This window comes from Miniopterus natalensis, chromosome 12, assembly GCF_054644295.1.
Source record: "Miniopterus natalensis isolate mMinNat1 chromosome 12, mMinNat1.hap1, whole genome shotgun sequence".
Classification (NCBI taxonomy): domain Eukaryota; kingdom Metazoa; phylum Chordata; class Mammalia; order Chiroptera; family Miniopteridae; genus Miniopterus; species Miniopterus natalensis.
Genome location: NC_142092.1, coordinates 38358763 through 38372012, shown reverse-complemented (window position 1 = coordinate 38372012; position 13250 = coordinate 38358763).

The following is a 13250-nucleotide window of genomic DNA, read 5'->3' as shown; positions in this document are numbered from 1 at the left end:
AGCCAAGGGCACGTACCTCGGTTGCAGGCTCGATCCCCGGTCCCAGTTGGGGTGTATGCAGGAGGCAACCAATAGATGTACCTCTTTCACATCGATGTTTCTCTCTCCCTCTCTCTCTCCTTTCCTTCCTCTCTTTCTGAAAAAGCAATGGAATAAAATATTCTCCAGTGAGAATTAAAATAAATAAATAGCAAGCTTGATGTAATGCAAATTATAAGAGTTTGCTTGTCCTCCAACACCAGAGTTATATAATTTCCACAGCACATCCTCTTTTCACTGAAAAAACTTTTAACCTTTAAAGTAATTCCAAGAATTTGATAATAATGAGGACTATGAGGATGTGTCACAAAAGCCTCCCACTGGTCATTTACTTAGACATTACTGCCCTCTGCTGGATGGAGTTAGAAATTTCTACATGAATGTATATAATTTTCCAGACTGCCTACCTAGGAAGGGACTTTTAAAAAATATTATCTAGTCAAACCCTGAGCTAAGACTAAGGGTCAGTATTTCATTTTTCCTTTTGCCTAAGGTTCCACAATGGCTTAGCACAGCATTGTTACTGATCCTATCTTCAGTCAAAATTGGGGTATTTTTTTCACTGCGGATTATTTTACATTAATTCCCATTTTTTTAATATTGTATTAAAATATTGTTTATCTTGATTATTGAGCCTTTTTGTGTCCCCTTAAATTTTGCACCTGAGATGAGTGACTCATTACCTTATCCTAGTCTTCTCCTTCATCAAATCACCCCCTAAACTACTTTCTCCAAGTGGTTGATCAGCTATGTTTGAACACTCAGGAGAGCCTTCCTTCACTAGGTCAAGATTCCCTAAACCAGGCTTTGACAGGACCGTGGATCTTTTCTTGCATAATTGCTAGATAAACATCCATCTCCCCCTCTAGACTCTGAGCTTTATAAAGGCGGGACCCATATCTGGCATTTGTTCTATGCGTGGGATTTCTAGCCCCTAGCACAGACCCACCACATTGTAAGCCTCCATAAACATAAGTTGAATGAAAAAATAGACATACTCCCAGCGAAAGAAGGAAGAACTGTGTAGCAGACTTTTCCATCTTTGGACAACTTTATTAGGAAGACCTTACTATGGAGCAAGGTAATAATAAGGACAATGAGAACTGCCATTTATTGATCACTTGCTGCATGTCAGACTTTGTGTTAAGTAATATATGATCTCATTTAATCCACACAGCAACCTTATGACACATGTACCTTTATCACCCACATTTCGAAAGAAGAAAAATCTAAGGCTTATAGAAATATGGAAATTGGAAAAGTTTCTTCCTGTAGTTTTCACACTGGTTCTAGAACTTTTCCTCAATAGCATGTTTATGTATCACATAAAAATAATTTCCACTCCCACCAAAATAGGGTTACATATCTGTTATGTGAAAGGCACAATCGTTAAGATCTCAAAGGGATAGAAATGAAAAGTAGAATGCATTTCTTTCTGGAACCTTCAGTCTCAGAATATAAAGATTTTTTTTTTAAGTATGCAAATGACAATTTAAAAATATAAGGCTCAGTAGAGTCAAGGTCAAAAAAGAAAGTTCAAATGAGAGAGCAGTTATAATCTGGCTGGGGAGTGGATCAAGAATCCCTTCACAAGAGATAGCAGCACGGCAAATATGCCCTTAAGGAGAGATAAAATATTAACAGGCAGCATTAAAGGGGAAGAAAGAGGAAGAATCGTTCAGCAAGGGGCAAAGTCCCGGTGCAATAAGAGATTCAAGAGGGGGCGGGGTGTAAAGGAGCCCTCCAGTTTTCCTGCAACACAGAGCACACGTGAAAAACAAAGAGACTTAGGGCAGTGAGGCAGAGTGGAACATACTAACAAGGGCTCCCCGTGCCAGACTGAGATCTGTACTGAACTATATCCTACCAGAGAGAAAGAAAGTTCTTGAACAGAGAAGTGCCATGATGCTCAAACCTCCTCCCCCACCAAAAGCCATTGGTTCAGGCTTCTGGTAGTTCCCTGGACCAACAAGGATCGCTCATTCACCATGCCGTTACTACTTCTCAGCTTTGTCACCTGCTGGCAACACAAAGGCAGGCAAAAGGGGCTGCAAGCACTGTTTGGGTGGGTGAGGGCAGCCCCTGGTAGCAGCTCAGCCAACCAAGGCGAAGGCCCCCTCCCTCTGCTCCCCATGGGCCTGAGTTGGAAGTAGCGGGCAGGCGCCGTGATGAGGGCAATGTGGGTAGAGCTGGGACATGGGTTCTCCGGGTCCCACCATGTGGGAGGTGCTAGCATCTGTACGCAGAGCCAACCCAGGCGCTTATGGCTGCACCAAAGCTAATCAGAAATCCTTGGAAGACCTTGATGTAGTTCCCTGTGTAGAATCAGGGCTGAGAAAATAACATGATTTCGTCAGTGATCGTCACAAAAACAATTTCTTTCCAAAATCAACAAATAAGTTGGAAATTATCAGAATAATTGACAAATGGTGTAAGAGTAAAAAGTAGCCAGACCCTGGTATTGTAGGGGAGAAGAGAAGGGAAGAAGGGGAGAGGGAGGGAGAAAGCACAGTAAGTGAAAAGGCCTGCAAGAGAGAGAAAGAGGGAGCGTGGTCCTTTGGGGGAGCTGTGGTTGTTTCCAAGGCTGGTGCACTGAGCTCAAGAGGAGGAGGAGTGAGAGATGAGACTAGGACGGCCAGCAAGGCCTGTTCACAAAGGGCTTCGTGAGTCAGTTAAGGATCTGGGCTTTATCCTGAAAGTAACAAGAGGCATAGGAAAGATTTGGGAAGAGTGACGTGATCCTATTTGCACTTGAGAAAGGCACCTCAGCTGCAGCCTAGGGACTAGATGGGCCCGGGACAGACTGGAAACAGAGAGACAAGTAAGGCTGCCTGCTGTGCTAAGGAGATATCCAGAACTATCTGAGAGGAGTTGAGAGGGGTGGTTCAAACACTACTTATCAGGGAGAACTGAAAGACTTGGGTGACTGATGGGTGGTGTTTTGAACTGGATGTTTGACGGGGAGGATGGGCTCAGTTCTGGGCAGATAGTTTTGAGGGGTTATGGAATATCCTTGTGCCCAGTAAGCAGTCAGATACATAAGTCTAGAGCGGGGGGGGGGGGGGGGGGGGTGCTACATCAGAGATGCGTGTTTGGAAATCAGATGCAAATAGATGATCGTTAAAACCTTAAAAATAAATGATATTTCTCAGATTTCTCAGGAAGTGTATGAGGATGAGTGAAAAGAAAAAAACTGAGGACTTCAGTCAAAAGATGGACAATATTTAAAGAATGGGGCAAGGAAAAGAAGAGCTCTTAAGAAAGCTTAGGAACAAAAGGAAAAACAAAAAGAAGGAATGGTGAGCAACGCAAAGGAGAAAGGATACCACGAAGGAGGGTAATAGCGTCAGGTGTTCACGGGAGATTAAGTCAGACGAGGTCAGAGGAGAGATCCCCGGGTTTAGCAGCAAGACAGACACGGATGGCCTGGAAAAAGGCCGGTCAGTGGAGCGCTGGGGGAGGGGAGGGGGGCTGAGGGCTGAATGGGCAGAATGAACTGAGCGAAATGGAAGCAAAACACAACACGAGAAATAAGGTCGCTGTATATTTGCAAATTTTTTTACCCTTGAGTTGTGATTTTTTAAAATAGATGTAAATAGTAAGACAGAATTCATTACTAGAAGGCATAAAAAGATACTTTATCTGCGTAATGTTATGTTTTTAAATTAAGTTATTTGGCAGGTTAGAAATGAAGTCACATTTCAACCTCATGTGGAACTAGATTTGTATATTTTGTTCAGATTAGGTTTTAATAGAAACAAAGTCTGTGAATCTCTGAACTTTCAAAACTGTTACTTTTGTTTATTTTTAAAATGACTTAAGACCAAGTATAAACACATTCTGAAAACAGACTAATTCCAGTAAACTTATCTCTGTGTGTTGTAATACTGGTTTTCATTGTTGTTATTCAGAGGTAATAATATTCTGGGCATTATTATAAACAAATGATCTGTATGAACCCAGAAGCTTCCCAATCTATTGTTGAGATAGAAATCCCTGGATTATAGGAAGAGTATAGGAAGAAACTAACCCTGTCCCTGCCACTCTCCTCCCTCTTTCTGTCCTTCAATAATCATTCAAATGTGAAAGCCCCAGATCAGCAGCTGGCAAGATCACATAGCTAGTGTTATTTGAGATGCCTCTTTTTACCTGTGAGTTTTAATTCCTCTGCAAAAAATCCTTTCTTGCTCTCAAATCCTCAAAAGTATTGAAGGATTCTGTCACTCTCTTTCTCCCTCCAGATTCTAGAACTTGTCCCATCTAGGACCCAACACCTTCTCACTTTCCCTCTGACTTTCTTAGGCTTCCCTCAAGTTCAGGCAGACATTATCCAGTCTCTAACTGCTTATGCAGTCTTCCAAACTACTTGTCTTTGCCAAGTCTTGACTTCAAAAATACAAAACTTAAAAATCAGCTCTTCTTTTATCCATAGTTGGCTCCATTTCTGCCCGCCCTCAGGCATGAAGGTGAATCTCATAATACATCAGACTGACACAGATGTACAATATCTACTGGGGCAGGGAGAGTTTGGAGTTTGTTTACATCTCCAAATTTTATCTTGCCACTTAAGCAAATAAAAGAAAAAAGAAGAAATTACAAGGAAAAAGGCAGTTGGATAAAATAAGAAAAATTAAAGCACCTAACACCATAATCACTTGGGACAATTCTGGTATATAGCTTTTAAATTCATTATCTGTTTATATGCATATTTTTCTATGATGCCTATCTTTTACCACTTGCAGGTGAAAACTTACTCCATGTAATTCAATCATTCACATATCCCTTTCATAACAACATTATTTATTGTGGGGATACATGGTTATTATTATTATTGTGTGTTTTTTAATATATCTTTATTTATTTCAGAGAGAGAAAGGGAGAGAGAGAGAGACAGAAACATCAGTGATGAGAGAGTCATTGATCAGCTGCCTCCTGCACGGCCCCTACTGGGGATGGAGCCCACAACCCGGGCATGAGCCCTGACCAGGAATCAATCTCCTGGATCCTAGGTTGATGCTCAGCCACTAAGCCACATCCAGCTGGGCTAGGAGGTGTTTTAAGTGGAAGTATTAGCTTTGACCTGGAGCAAGATCCCAATTCTTCTGTTTCTCAAGTTAGTATTTTTTTCTCTATGCCAAATTGAGGAGACTTGGATCACATTGGATTTGCTACACATAGATTCTATATAAACACAGAAAGAAACATGCAAAGATTCCCATGAACACACACAGTTTATGTTGATTGCTCAATTCAAATGAATGCAGTTCTCACTCTAATGTAACTGCCTGACAGTTTATAAAATAATACAACTTTTGAGACATACAGTCAACAAAAAAATGTAGTCCTTGTCCAATTTACATTGTCCTAATGGCTTGGACTGGGGATCCCTTGTCCATGATTCAATGACTCAATGCCTGTGGGCCAGAGACTCTTTAAGAGTTTTCCAATTTTCATTTCTTAACCAAGTAGGGGGAAAATTGTGCTGTGCTAAAAAAAATTAAAAAAAAAAAAAAAAGGCCTGGCTCTAATTTTTCTGCCTTTTTCTTTGTCTCTTTGTTGACTTGTATAAGTAATTAGGATAGAAAAACTCTGGTGAACTATATGGCCATGGTGGTCAGCTAAAACACACACACACACACATTACCTGGGTAAGTGCACACAATAGCAGAAATGTCCCTGGAGACAAATGTAACTGAAGCAAGACTCCATGGTCTTTGAAAGATATAATCTAGTCTGGATAGAAAAGGAAAACTGAATATGTTTTCATATACAAAGAAATAAATGGCCTCAAATCCATATTTCCAATTCAGATGTGACATTTTCCTGATGAAGCATAGGACCAGGCCAAGTGAGAATGCTGTGTCATAAACAAGTTTTCTGTACATGCAACCAATCCATCTCAAATCCAACAAGTTCCCTTCTCTCTCCAGTACTTCATGAAAAATATACAGCATATTTATGTAATTTATTCATCTTGTTAAGAAGGATGGAGTAAAGTTTATATAAATTCTGTCAACAGAAGACAAAATTAGTGAGGTGAATTGATTTCCCATTTACTGTCTCTGGAGTTAACTTCCTTGAAAAAGAGATGTGTTTGGATGTAAACTTCATAAACACCAAATCAATGGCCATTTCATTTTCCTTCATTCTCTACAAGGACGCAGCCAGAGGCAGAGAAAGGCTCCCCAGACACAGAAGTGGAAATGCCAAAGAGCTGTTTCTGCTGCTTAATGGACCCCTGGAGTCTGTAGTTTCTATAACCCACAACCCATCAGAGCAATCACCAGCAACTTCCAGCAACTATCTGCTATTGTGGCAGCCAGAAGCAGAAAGTTTATCTTTTCCTCCTTCTTGTGAACCCTCCACAAATGCCTCTCAATGACAGAACCTAAGAGGAAGCCAGTTGGCAAAGGAGCCTGGGAAACGTAGTTTGTAGACTCCCAGACAAAGCAGTACAGAACCAAGCATGGAAGAGCAAGTGTTAAGCTTGGAGGCAACAGATAAATAACTGGCAAGTTTCTGAAATGAAAAACAGAAGCAGGAAAATAAAATAGAATTAAGGAACTCAAAGGAAACACTAACAATACAGTGAACAGTAGCCAAAACAACTTTTTAGTGATTAACAACTTCAAAAAATAAGAGAAGGTATAACATTTATACAACAGAACAAGATATTTTTAAAATAAGGGAACTTTTAAAAAGGGAAAAGTGTTCTTGAAAATTAAAATTGTCATAACCAAATAAAAGTTCAAAAGAAAGTTGGGAAGATTAGTTTAAAAATCTCCCATTAAGTTTTTTCGGTTTTTTTACCAATAGAAAGTATAGAAAAGACAGGAAAATTAAAGTATCACTTGAGGAGCTTCATCATTTGAATAACAGAAATTCCAGAAAAAAATGTGGAAGGGAAACAATAAAAACATTGTAAAAGAAAGGACTGTAATCATATCAAACTTTATGATAATGTTGTAAACAATATTTACATAATCAAAATAATGTAAGCAGTAAATAATAATTTCATAAAAATGTATAATATGACTATATAAAGAAGATGGAAACAGAAGCTAAGATGGGGTTGGCGGGATTGGTGTTGAGGGACCTCAACTTTTCTAGTAGAAAATCAATAGAATATACTTAAAACTGAAAAACTAAGGAATGTAATTTATGCATAAGAATCTATTTTACAGACAATAAAATTAATACTTTTAAATTGTAACATGTTATGTGGTAGGCAGTTAAATAGACATGAGCAGAGCAAGGACGATGGGTCAGGTACAGAAGGTCACCAGGGCAGAAAGCCCCAGTTGCCTAGCAAAGGACAACTGTAGGGTGGAACCTCACCCCCAAGGTGACCTTTCCTCCCTTAGCATATCTTTGGTCATTCTGTTTGGACCCCCTGACCTTTCCTCCCTAGGCATAACATCTAGGCCTCAGTTGTATTTCAGCTCCAGGACCAGAAAAGCAACAAAACCAGCCCAGCGAGCCCATGGCTGACCTCAGGACCAGCTACATTCACTAATGACCAACTCGCCACATCACCGACCAATCAGTGGAAACCACAACCCTGAAAGGACACGCCTGGAACACTGCTAAATATTCTATTGAGATCTTCCCTGGGACCTCCCTTAAAATCTACACCCTTAAAACCCTTAGGAGGGAGGGCCCAGTGCCCTCCCCCTCCCTGCACACCTGCACCTTTCCCTCTTTCTTCTCCCTCTTCCTCCCCCAGCTGAGTTACCATGAGCTTCCTCACTCCCAAGCTCCAAGGGCCCTTCCTTTGCCTCTGTAACTTGCTTCCTAAGCCCATTTCTTCTAAGAATTACTTCTTCTACTCTGTGATTTTATAAATAAATGCTCTCTCATAGATTGGGTCTTGGCTCTGAAGTCTCCCCTAGCCAGAACTCAAGTATACGGAGGTTGCTGACCCCAGGTCTGGTCTGACCCCCCCAGTCAGACACCTGACGCCGTTCCCACTGCCTGCTATAGTTACATACATACTACTGACAGTGGGGGGATTCCATCCAAGTGTTGCGCTTTTAACCCCTCTATGTGCTGATTCTGCCTCACTGGCAGTGTCATCTTTTATATCTCAGGTGTTTAAGCTCTAAATCCTACTCCATAAGATGTGCATTTCTAACACCATGGAGTCCCACATAATATCAAGTTAGGGATATTACTCGGAATTACTGCAGAGAAGAATTGTACCAAACCATTCGTCAGCATAATACGCTAATACAAAGAAAGAGTAGTACATCCTTTAACTTGCATCCTCTGAGAATAAACTGTAATGCTAAGAGCTTCTTACAGTTTTTGAAAATCATTTAAAAATAGATTATTCTATTTCTTAAAACTAAAGTATAATAATTAACTTTTTATTAATGAATCAATGCCATTGCTTTTATAGCCTCATAGAAATGCCATTTTTTTCATATCACAGGCTACTTTGGAGGAATTTTAAGTCTAAAGTAGTAGTTCTTTGCCATCTATAAACTGCAATCACCTGGGAAGTTTTTTAAACTACTGGTCCCTAAGTCCCGCTGCAGACCAATTAAAAAATCAGAACTTCTAGGTGTTTTCAAAGTATCCCAGGTGAATTTGTAACGTAAAACCCGTGTTGAAAACCACAAGTCTAGAACAGTGATTCTCAAAGCAGGGTTCCCAGATCAGCAGCACCAGCATGCCCCTGGCAGCCTGTTAGAAATGCAGATTCTCAGCCCTGACTCAGACCTACTGAATCAGATACTCTGGGAGTGGGGTCAGCAGTCTGTGCTTTAACAACCCCTCCAGGTGAGTCTAATGCACACATGGATTAGCTTCCTAGGGCTCTCAGAACAAATTACCAGAAACTGGGTGGCTGCATTCCCCCCGAAGGCTCTTTCTGTTCCTTGCATCTTCCAGCTGCTGGTGGCTGCCGGGCCTCCTTGTGGCTGCATCACTTCAAGCTCTGCCTCCAGCTTCACAAGGCCTTCCCCTCTGTGTGTGTCTTCTCCTCTGTGTCTCTTATTAAGACATTTGTCATTGGATTTAGGGCGCCCACCTAGAGATCCTTAACTTAATTACACCTGCAAAGATACCCCTTCCCCTCGCATTCACAGGTTTCGGGGACATATCTTTCAGAGGGGCCACCACTCTACCCACTGCAAGGCTCCAGCTCTACCACCGGTAGAAGAATGAATGAGGGAATTCCGCAGCAAAAGATACTCTTTTCCTTTTCTCCTCTTCATAATCTTATTCACCCCCTCCTCTTCTTTTACCTGTTATATTATTCTATTTCCTTCCTAGTATTTAACCTTTTTCTCCTTTCCACATTCCCTGAGGAAAAATCTTTCCATTATTCTTCCAATCTTCTTGTAGTTTTGTTCACCATGGAAACTTTGCTATTCCATTTTAGCAGAAAATTCAGGGTATTCTCTCAAATAAAGCTGCCTCTCTCAGATGAAATATCAGAAATCATATTGCACATAAAGTGTGATCAAACTGATTTTATAATTAATACAGGTAACAAATTCTATATATAATTTTTAAGAATTCTAATTTTTTTTATCATGGCAACTAGTGCCCTCTCATGGCCAATGTAGGAACTGAGAGTAAAAAAATAAACATCCTTCTTGCCGATTAAACATATATTAAGCGTCTAATGAATGTCAGACACTGTAGATGTCTAAGTGAGAAATCTAGGCAAATAAACTACATACCCTGCCTTCAGTTATTCAACTTTTTCCCATATTATTTCAGAAATTCCAGAATAATATTTGATTGAAATATTTATTTCACTAGAAAATCTATGAAAATATTTCAAGTTCATTAGGCTAACTAGACTTTCTAAAGAGCAAGATTTTTCTTGCCCAAAAGGTAATTCCACAGCTTCATAACATATGAAAATGAATTAAATTTACAACTATAACTCAAATGAGAAACTCTGGGTGTGAATGAGTCATTCATGTTGATATGGAAATTTTAACTCTTTGAAATTCCCTTACCTATAGTATATTTATTATATCTTTTTTCCTTTGAAAATAAGTAGTTAGTTCAAGATAGCTAACTGAGAATATACATTTCTCTCTCCGCAAATCCCACTGAAATAATAAAAGAAATGTAAACATGAGAATAAATTCTCATGTAGAGAGTTGAATAATGGTAAACGTGGCATCATGGGACCAAAAGAAAAGTGCCATTTTGATAAAATGTACATGTGGGGTAAGTGTATAAAGGATTCATGTCCGGCATGCAGACATCTGGTTAGTACAGGGTCTTCCAAGGGCTATGTTGATGTTCACAAGAAGAAGAGAGTCTTAGGACAGAAGAGGTTATAGCAGGAAAGGAACTAGATGGATTCAGAAGCAGCAGGGAATTAGAGCAGGCTGTGACCTGAAGATATCTGTATTTGGAGATCTCTGGAGATACTGGGGAGAGCACTAGATTTCCAACAGCATATGGGACTAATGTGGGAGCAATTCTACTAGTTATTAAAGTATCAGGCATCTTCCTAAGACTGAAAGATGTAAGGACACCCAGACAACAAATTGCTGGGTTTCAAATAGCTAAAGTTTGCAAATTATTTGGGTGTGTGTTTTTTTAAAATGAATCAGAATGGTCTTGCTTTCCCTATAGTAACATCACCTTCATTAACTTGCATTTAATATACTTCATTGACTGAAAAAGAAAGGGGCTAGCCCGAGGGTGATAGGAACTCACCACACGGTGCGCTGTACTCAGGAATATTAGTCACTGTATGTATCATTGTGGGGAAAATAAATCTGAGATAATACATTTCATGGAATTTGCTCTGGGAGCCTGTCCTGATGACTTACCTGATTTGCTGTTCACAATCCTCGAGCTAAGGTAGGCTCAGCCAAGGTAGGTCCACATTTACCTAAATGACAAGAGTAGAACATCAAGGAGAAAAGCCCACCCTTTCAGTACCCTCAGGCCCAAGCCAACGCACCTACTCAAAATAGCCCCACATATCTATGTTCCTTGTTATGGGCTAAACTGTGTCCCCTTTCCCCAAAACCCACTAGTTGAAGCCCCAGTACTTCAGGGTGTGACAGTATTTGGAGATGGGGCCTTTAAAGAGGTAATTAAATTTTAAAAAGAGGCTATTGGGGTTGGTGTTCTTATTTGAACAGACACCAGGAATGCACACGCGCAGCCTGTGAAGACACAATAAGAAGATGCCATCTACAAGCCAAGGAGAGAGGCCTCAGGAGAAACCAACCCTGCCAAAACCTTGATCTTGGATTTCCAGCCTCCAGAACCATGAGGATATACATTCTATTTTAAAGCCATTCAGTCTATGGTATTTTGTTAGGACAGCCCTAGCAAACTAATATATTCTTCAAGATATCTGATTTTTAATTTTCTGTCCCCTAAGCTAAGTTTATTCTTATCTCTTTTTTTCCTGCTATTAAAGTCCAACCACCAAAGAGCCCCAAAACACACCTGTGATTTTTTTAAAATTTTAAAAATTAAAAAGGTTAGATTTTATTAGCTTCCTGCAGCAAAAGCCTACACACACCATGAGAACTTGACACATCTCAAACTAAGGCAGTTAGTGAAGGGTATTTATGGGGTTTTGGGGACTGTGGTTTGTCGTCGGGTGGTTTTAGGAATGAGATACTACACAAGGTCTGGGCAGAGATGAGTCAGAATTTGTAAACTAGGTGAGTTTTACTGGAACAATCAGTAGTTTTTATCTCTAAAAGATACAAGTCCTTATACAGTTACTATTAGATCAATTTTGTCACTTACGTTGAACATTGGGATCTGAATGAGCTAGAGCTAAAGGAATCAGAGCTTAGTTTGTCTTGCATGTCACGGTTTGGTACAGTTATCTGTTTTGCAAGTTATGATATAGTTTTCAAGTTGTGGTTTCTGTTTCATTTCTCACTACTTACAACCTCTTTGTGCTTAAATGCAAGTGATCTCAGATATGATCCAGAGAGCTGATATGGATAAGTGAGCACTATATCAGTGATGAATGACTATGCTTACTTTCTAGGTGATTCCAAAATTCCTTATCTCTTTACAAACCACCAATATCCTAAGATTAAAAAGATGAAGCTTGGCATCTGAAAAACTGTAAGTTTGATACACCAAATAAACACAAATTTACTTTTCCACATTAACTGAGATCCAAACAGTAGAATTACATTAACAACTTAGCTCAAAAATTAAAATTGGGGCTAATGAACAAAATAGAAATCTGAGACTGATAGAGAACAGAATGACAGCTGTCAGACGAAAGGGGTGTTGGAGGGCTGGGTGGGAAAGGGGAACGGATTAAGCAAAAAAAACAACAACAAAAAAAACCTTATAGGCACAGACGATAGTATGTGATTAGCAGAGGAAAAGGGGAGGTGGGAGAGGTAGAAGAGGGTATAGGAAGGATACATGACAATGGAAGGAGACTTGACTTGGGGCAGTGAACACACAATACAACATACAGATAATGTATTTAGAACTGTACACCTGAAACCTGTGTAATTCTATTAACCAATGTCACCCCAATAAAGTCAATAAAAAATTAAAAATTTTAATAAATAAATAAAATAAAAATTCTTGCTGCACACCAGTTGAAAATCATTGATTTAATCAATCATACCTATGTAATGAAATCTCCATTAAAATAAAAACTAACTGAAGAGGCCTGGAGAACTCGGTCGGTGAATACAGGGAGGTGTCTGGAGAACAGCGCACTCGGAGAGGGCACCAAGCTCCTTGTCCCTTCCCCAATACCTTGAGCTCCTCCGTCTGGCTGTTAAAAAGTTTTCCTCAGTTCTGTGAGCCATTCTAGCAAGTTATCAGTGTCAAGGAGAAGGTATGGGTACACCTGATTTATAAACAGCTGGTCAGAAAAACAGGTGACCACCTGGATTTGTGGTTGGCATATTCAGTGGGTCCGGGAGCGGTCTTGTAGGACTTAGCCCTTAACCTGTGGGGACCCGGTGCTAAACTCAGGGCGACAGTGACAGAACTGAACTGAATTACAGAAACACGGTTGGTGTCCAGAGAGTTGGAGAATTGCTTGGTGTGGAAATCCCACCCAATGGTGAAGTGTGTGCAGTAGAAGGAACAGTTCCCTTGTAAGCCTCCAATGAGGCCTCTCGCTAACTTTGCTTGCATATGGAAGTCCGTAAGGCCAAGTGGTTGAAACTATGCCACCCCCATATTCATCTGTTCATTGAAAAAGCACTTACTTCCACGCCGGCGCT